We start from the raw sequence: 6,570 nt of genomic DNA, 5'->3' as shown, positions 1-6,570 counted from the left end.
CCAATTTTTTCAGGGTTTACTTTTATTGGTGCTTTATCTTTGCCTTTAGAAGTGCTCTATGAGGTCAGCTCCTTCTGGATGGTGCCGTATTTGATATGATAAGTGGATCCTCTTGTTCTGGACGCATTTGTGCCCCTTCTTTACTATGAAGTGACTATCCTGTTCAGATGCTGTGTTGTGTGGGATTCCAAGACTATCGATCAAGAACCTCCAAATCCCCCAGACGCTTATTGAGGCTGTGCAGGCAGAAAAGGCAAATCCACACCCAGAATAGGTACATATTTCTGTGAGCATGAACCAGTGACTGTTCCAGGATTAAAAAGCATCCAATATAATAAATTCACTGCTAAGTGGTCTTTATAAATAGTGTCGTATTTGAGATAGAACGTTGGTCGCTGTTGCTGCAGGTTGGATATTCACACAGGGAATCAGCTAAATTGTCTTGGTACACAGGAGTCTGTGATATTGGGCCCATGTATTACCTCCATTTCTTCTGCCACGGCTAGTTCTTTGAGATGCCCATTGGACCAGTCCTGAGAAGGCCAAAATGAATGCTGGTTAATGTCAGTGGTCAAAGTTGCTTTGTCTACTTAGTTCTTCAGTTACTCTTTCACAATTGATGCTTTCTTGTGAACATTAAAATAGGATTGATACAAAAATCTTCCTTTTTCATGTCACTCCCAATATGTCTATCCACATTCCTCTACTCCAGACTTCCCTTTCTCTGATCTTTTCCTTTCAAGCTCCTGACCAGCTCACCAGACCTTTGGCTACTGTCAAATAATGCATATATATTACCATCTTGAACCACTTCTTTTTCTACAAAAAGTGGATAATCAGGTGCACTGCTTGCAGTCCTACCCACTGGGAAAATATTTTCCCTCCCTGCTGCCTTTCAGAACCACCTCTAAATGTGACTGTAACACCACATATTTTGACTTACGTTCACATACCAAGCTGATCCTGTAAACCAAGCTTGAGCTTTCCTTCAACTGGTTATATGGGACCACATACTTTCATATGGCTATAGGTTTAAATGAAGGGAGAGGCACTGGTGCAACTGTGGTGGATAGCAGGGAGATCTGGGCTATCTGCTCGTATACCTAACCTGTGCCATCTGGTTTTCCTTGGACTTAATCTAGGATATTCTGTTTCCACCGTATTATGGGCTACTGCTGGGTTCATCTTACTTTATGACTTAGAGGGTATAAAATGTGTTGCTTCAAAAACCCAAAGAGGCCTGCCATATGCTGTGCTTCCTTCTTTGTGGGAGATGATGCAAGATGCAGTAACTTGTCTTTTACTTTGGAGGAGATATCCTGGCATTCTTACAACCACTGAACCTATTATAATTTCTGTAAAGTAATGGGCTTATCTTCCACAATATAGAGCCCATGTGTCTTACAAAGACCTCTAGTGTAATAACCACATCTTGCTCTTCCTGTCCAATCAGCATATCACGGATATAATGGGTCAATGTGAAGCCCTGTGGGAGTATATATTTTGTTTACCCTGAGGCAAAACTATAAATGAATGTTATCTCCATGTGAAAGTAAATGTTCTGATCCTTTTTTTAAGTAAATGCAAAAGAATACATTCACCACATCAAAAGCTACATACCACATACTTAGGTTTTGTTAATCTACTCTGGCAATGCTACCACATCAAGTACAGCAGCTTTTGTCAAGGATACTGCATGACTGGACTTGTGGTAGTATGCTATTATTCTCTAGGATTCAATTAGTTTCTGCAAAAGCAAGATTGGCAAAGCAAGTGAAAATATGATAGAGACCACAGCTCCTGTATCTATGAGGTCTTTAACAGTGACAGTGATTTCTTTCTCCACCTTGAGAATGCTGTATTATTTATGATTTACTGCCTTGCCCAGAAGTAAGGGTATCACCATAAGTTTCCACTTAACCTTTCCCACTATGAGAGTTCACAGGACAATGACTCAATACAGTAGTTTTCCAAATGCCATTTATATAAATCCTAATTGTAAAATCAGGATGTGAGGGAAAAGAATATAGAAGCTGTAGATCCATAGACAGCCAGACTTTACACAGAAATTTCTTTATTACCTGGCCCCTGTAAACTCCCACTATAATAGTGAGGCCATGATGATGCCTTTGGTATCTAGATATCAATGTCAGACTCAGGCACTGTGTTCAATAGTCGTTGAAATGTCTGGGTATTCTTATTCCCCTTGTATACTGTCATCTAATTAATGGCTATAATTCCCTTTGTGGAAGGACTGAAATAATTATTGTAATGCAAACTTACTGAGATGCAACAAGGTTATTTTTTCAAGAGATCTGGCTCCTACTTTAATAAATGTGTTCTAGATCTAAAAATTAGCTTGGATTCAGCAACTGAACAAGGGTCATGACTTCTTATTGAGGAAACCTCTTTCAGCCTCCTAGTCTTACACTCTTGTATTTTTCAGCTTGTAAATGTTGAGCAACACCCATGTTGGCTGACCATCAAGGGCTGGTGATTGCTTGTGAAGCACTATCCTTGGCTGGGTTTTCTGGTCTTGCATAATATAGTCATTCTAGCCTGCCCTGGAACTTTGTATTTCTTCCCCTCTGGGATGCCAGGATACCTCAGTCATTTCTACTTCACTCAGCAGGGGCCATTGCTTTCTCCAGGCTTTGAAGAACCACACTAGCAGAACGTTTACTTTACTTCCTAGGGTCCTTGCTAGAGTGTTAAATCCCATGTTCCCAGAAAGTGCTTTCAACTCAATGACTATTGCTTATCCAGTATATTCTGGTTACCTTGATCAAGGATCATTAAAACCCAGTATCAAGGCTTCCCCAACTCCTACCAGTACATGCTATGTAATTCTTGCATACAACAACTTCAATATATAATCTAATTCCTTCCTTATCAGGCTCAGAATGCCCTTGGCTGCATCATGCTGTCACTTAGCCCTAATTAATGGTCTGGTAACCTTTTCAAGGAAGTAGGGGCAGTTTCTGAGGATGGCACCTGTTGCATTGCTGGGTGAGGCCTCTGTAACATGAGGAAAGTGTTTATTCTTATGAGACAATCATGGGCCATCTCTGCAGCTTCTGAGGGTTCAGAGTAATCTGCAGAACCAACATTCTCAGGACCATCTATCCAGAATGTCCACACCTGCTATGGTTTGGATATTTTGTCCCCTTCAAATCTCAGGTTGAAATATTATCCCCAAAGTTGGAGTTGGGGTTTGGTGGGAGACGTTTGAATCACGGAGTGAATCTCTCATGAATGGCTTTGTGCCATCCTTGTGATAATGAGTGAATTCTCCTTCTATGAGTTAACATAAGATCTAGTTGTTTAAAAGAGCCTGGAACTCCCTCCTCTCTCTCTTCCTCCCACTTTCATCATGTTATATGCCTGCTTGCCCTTCACCTTCCACTATGATTGTAAGCTTCCTGAGGCCCTCACCAGAAGCAGATGCCAGCACCCTGCTTCCTGTACAGTCAGTGGAATTGTGAACCAAAGTAAACCTCTTTTTAAATAAATTACTCAGTTTCAGGTATTCCTTTACAGCAACATAAATGGCCCAATACAGAAAATCGGTACTGTGGAGTAGAGCATTGCTATAAAGATACCTGAAAATGTGGAAGTCACCTTGGAAATATGTAACAGGCAGGGGTTGGAAGAGTTTGGAGGACTTAGAAGAAGATGGGAAGATGAGGGAAAGTTTGGAAATTCTTAGAGACTAGTTAACTGGTTGTGATCAAAATGCTGATAGAAATATGGACAGTGAAGGCCAGGCTGATAAGGTCTGAGATGAAAATGAGGAAGTTATTGAGTACTGGAGCAAAGGTCACCCTTGTTACATGGTAGCAAAAACTTGGCTGCATTGTGCTTACGCCATAGGGATTGGAGGGAAGGTTGAACTTAAGAGTGATGACTTATGGTATCTGATGGAAGAAATTTCTAAGCAGCAAAGTGTTCAAGATGTGGCGTGGCTGCTTCTAACAGCCTGTGATTTGATTCTGGAGCAAATAAATGACTTAAAGTTGGAACTTATATTTAAAAGGAATGCAGAGTGTAAAAATTTGGAAAATTTGCAACCTGGATATGTGGTAGAGAAGAAAGAGTATACTCAGGAGAGGAATCCAAGCAGGCTGCTAAGGAGCAACCACTTTCTAGAGAGATTTACATGACTAATAGGGAGCCAGGTGCTAATACTGGGGAAAAGGGCTAAAAGCCATTTCAGAAGTTTTTGGGACAGTCCCTCCAATCACAAACCCAGAGGCCTAGGATGAAAGAATGTTTTCAGGGGCCGAGCCCAGTGTGCAACTGCCCCACATAGCCTCAGGACATTGCTCCCTGCATCCAGACCCGTCTGGCTCCAGCCTTGGCTCAAAAGGCTCCAGGTACAGCTCAGCCCATTGCTCCAGAGGGCAAAAGTCATAAGCCTTGGTGATTCCTATGTGGTGTTTACCATACAGGTGCATAGAATGTGAGCGTGAAGGAGGCTTTGGAGCTTCTACCTAGATTTCAGAGGATGTATAGGAAAGCCTGGGTGCCCAGGCAGAAGTCTGCTGCAACAATGAAGCCCCTGCAGAGAGACTCTACTAGGGCAACGCAGAGGGGAAATGTGGGATTGGAGCTCCAACACAGAGTCTCCACCTAGGAATTGGCTACAGGAGCCTTAGGAAGGGGGCTGCCACCCTCCATACCTGAGAATGATAGAGCCACTGGCAGCATGCACCTTGAGCCTAGAAAAGCTATAGGCACTCAACTTCAAACCAAAAGAACAGCCATGGAGGCTACACCCTGCAAAGCCAGGGGAAGGGTTGCACAAGCCCTTGAGAGCTCACCCCTTGCACCAGTGTGCCCAGGATGTGGGACATGGAGTCAAGGATTATTTTTGGAAATCTGAGGTTAAATGTCCCCTGCTGGGTTTTAGACTTACATGGGACCTGTTGCTCCTTTCTTTTGGCCAATTTCTCCCTTTGGGAGTGGGAATGTCTACTCAATACCTGTACCACCATTTTACCTTGGGAATAAATAACTTCTATTGATTTCACAGGCTCATAGGCTAAAGGAACTTGCCTCAAGTTTCAGATGAGAGTTTGGACTTTGGACTTTGAGTTAATGCTAGAATGAGCTAAGACATTTGGGGATTATTGGAAAGGAGTGATTGTATTTTGCAATGTGAAAAGGACATGGTATTTGGGGGGCCAGGGGTGGAACGATATGGTTTGGATGTTTTCTCCCCTCCAAATCTCATGTTGAAATGTGATCCCAATATTAGAGTTTGGGAGATGTTTGAATAATGGGGATGGATCGCTCATGAATGACTTTGTACCATTCTTCCAGCAATGTGTGAGTTTTCAGTCTATTACTTAATGCAAGATTTAGTTTTTTAAAAGAGCCTGGAACTTCCTCCTCCTTCTCTTTCTCCTACTCTCATCATGTGATATGCCTGCTCCCCCTTTGTCTTCCACTATGCATGTAAGCTTCCTGAGGCCCTTGCCAGAAGCAGATGCCAGCACCATGTTTCCTGTACAAACTGCAGAATTGTGAGCCAAAATAAGCCTCTTTTCTTTATAAATTAAGGAGTCTCAGGTATTCCTTTATAGTAATGCAAATGGACTAACACACCATCTCATGTTTGTCCAGATCCCAGATTTTTTCAATCTAGGTCATAACATGAATATAACATACCTGTCTTGACTCAGTATTTAAATATCTCTGAAGCTCTGCAACTGTCCCAAGTCTGCTGTTCAACTGTTTCTGCTCTTCCACTGCAGGAAGTACGAACCTCTTTATAAGTTACCAGAAAGTCTCTTAGATTTTAATACTTAGCTTTAGTTGCTTGGTGATGAGCCTCAGTTTTTTGGTTTTCTTTTTGTTTGAGACAAAGTCTCACTGTGTTGTCCAGGCTGAAGTGCAGTTGTGCAATCTTGGATCACTGCAACCTCTGCCTCCCGGGTTCAAGTGATTCTCCTGCCTCAGCCTCCCAAGTAGCTGGGACTACTGGTGCCTGCCACCACAGCCGGCTTATTATTATTAATTAATTAATTTATTTATATTTTTAGTAGACACAGGTTTTCACTATGTTAGCCAGGTTGGTCTTCAACTCCTGACCTCATGATCTGCCCACCTGAGCCTCCCGCAGTGCTGGGATTACAGACGTGAGCCACTGCACCAGCCTGACCCTCAGTTTTTCATTATATCTCTTCAGAGTAGCAATGAAAATTACCCAACTATTAGCTAGCTTACTTGGCTGCCTGACAGGCATCATTTCTCTCTTATTTTTCAAATGCCTGAATGCTAGCAAGGGTGTTCTCCATCTACAGGATATGTTTCCAGGTCAGGACTGGTGAAATTTTTAGCTATTTGATCACCATCTTGTGCCAGGAACTCTCTATGCTCGCATACCACTCAAGATGTTGTTTTATTTGCCCATTGGGTAGCAAGTGAGTCGGATCCCAAACTCCACTGTATCATAATTTTTCTTGGACAGCTCCTGTCACCACTTATGTTAGCTCTTGTCCTCTTAGAAGTAACAACCCAAATGGGAATAGATGAGCAAGAGGTTAATTGGGAACGACACCTGTG

The sequence above is a fragment of the Macaca fascicularis genome, chromosome X (genome assembly GCF_037993035.2).
Source record: "Macaca fascicularis isolate 582-1 chromosome X, T2T-MFA8v1.1".
NCBI classification, from domain to species: domain Eukaryota; kingdom Metazoa; phylum Chordata; class Mammalia; order Primates; family Cercopithecidae; genus Macaca; species Macaca fascicularis.
Note: the sequence above shows the minus strand (reverse complement) of the source record.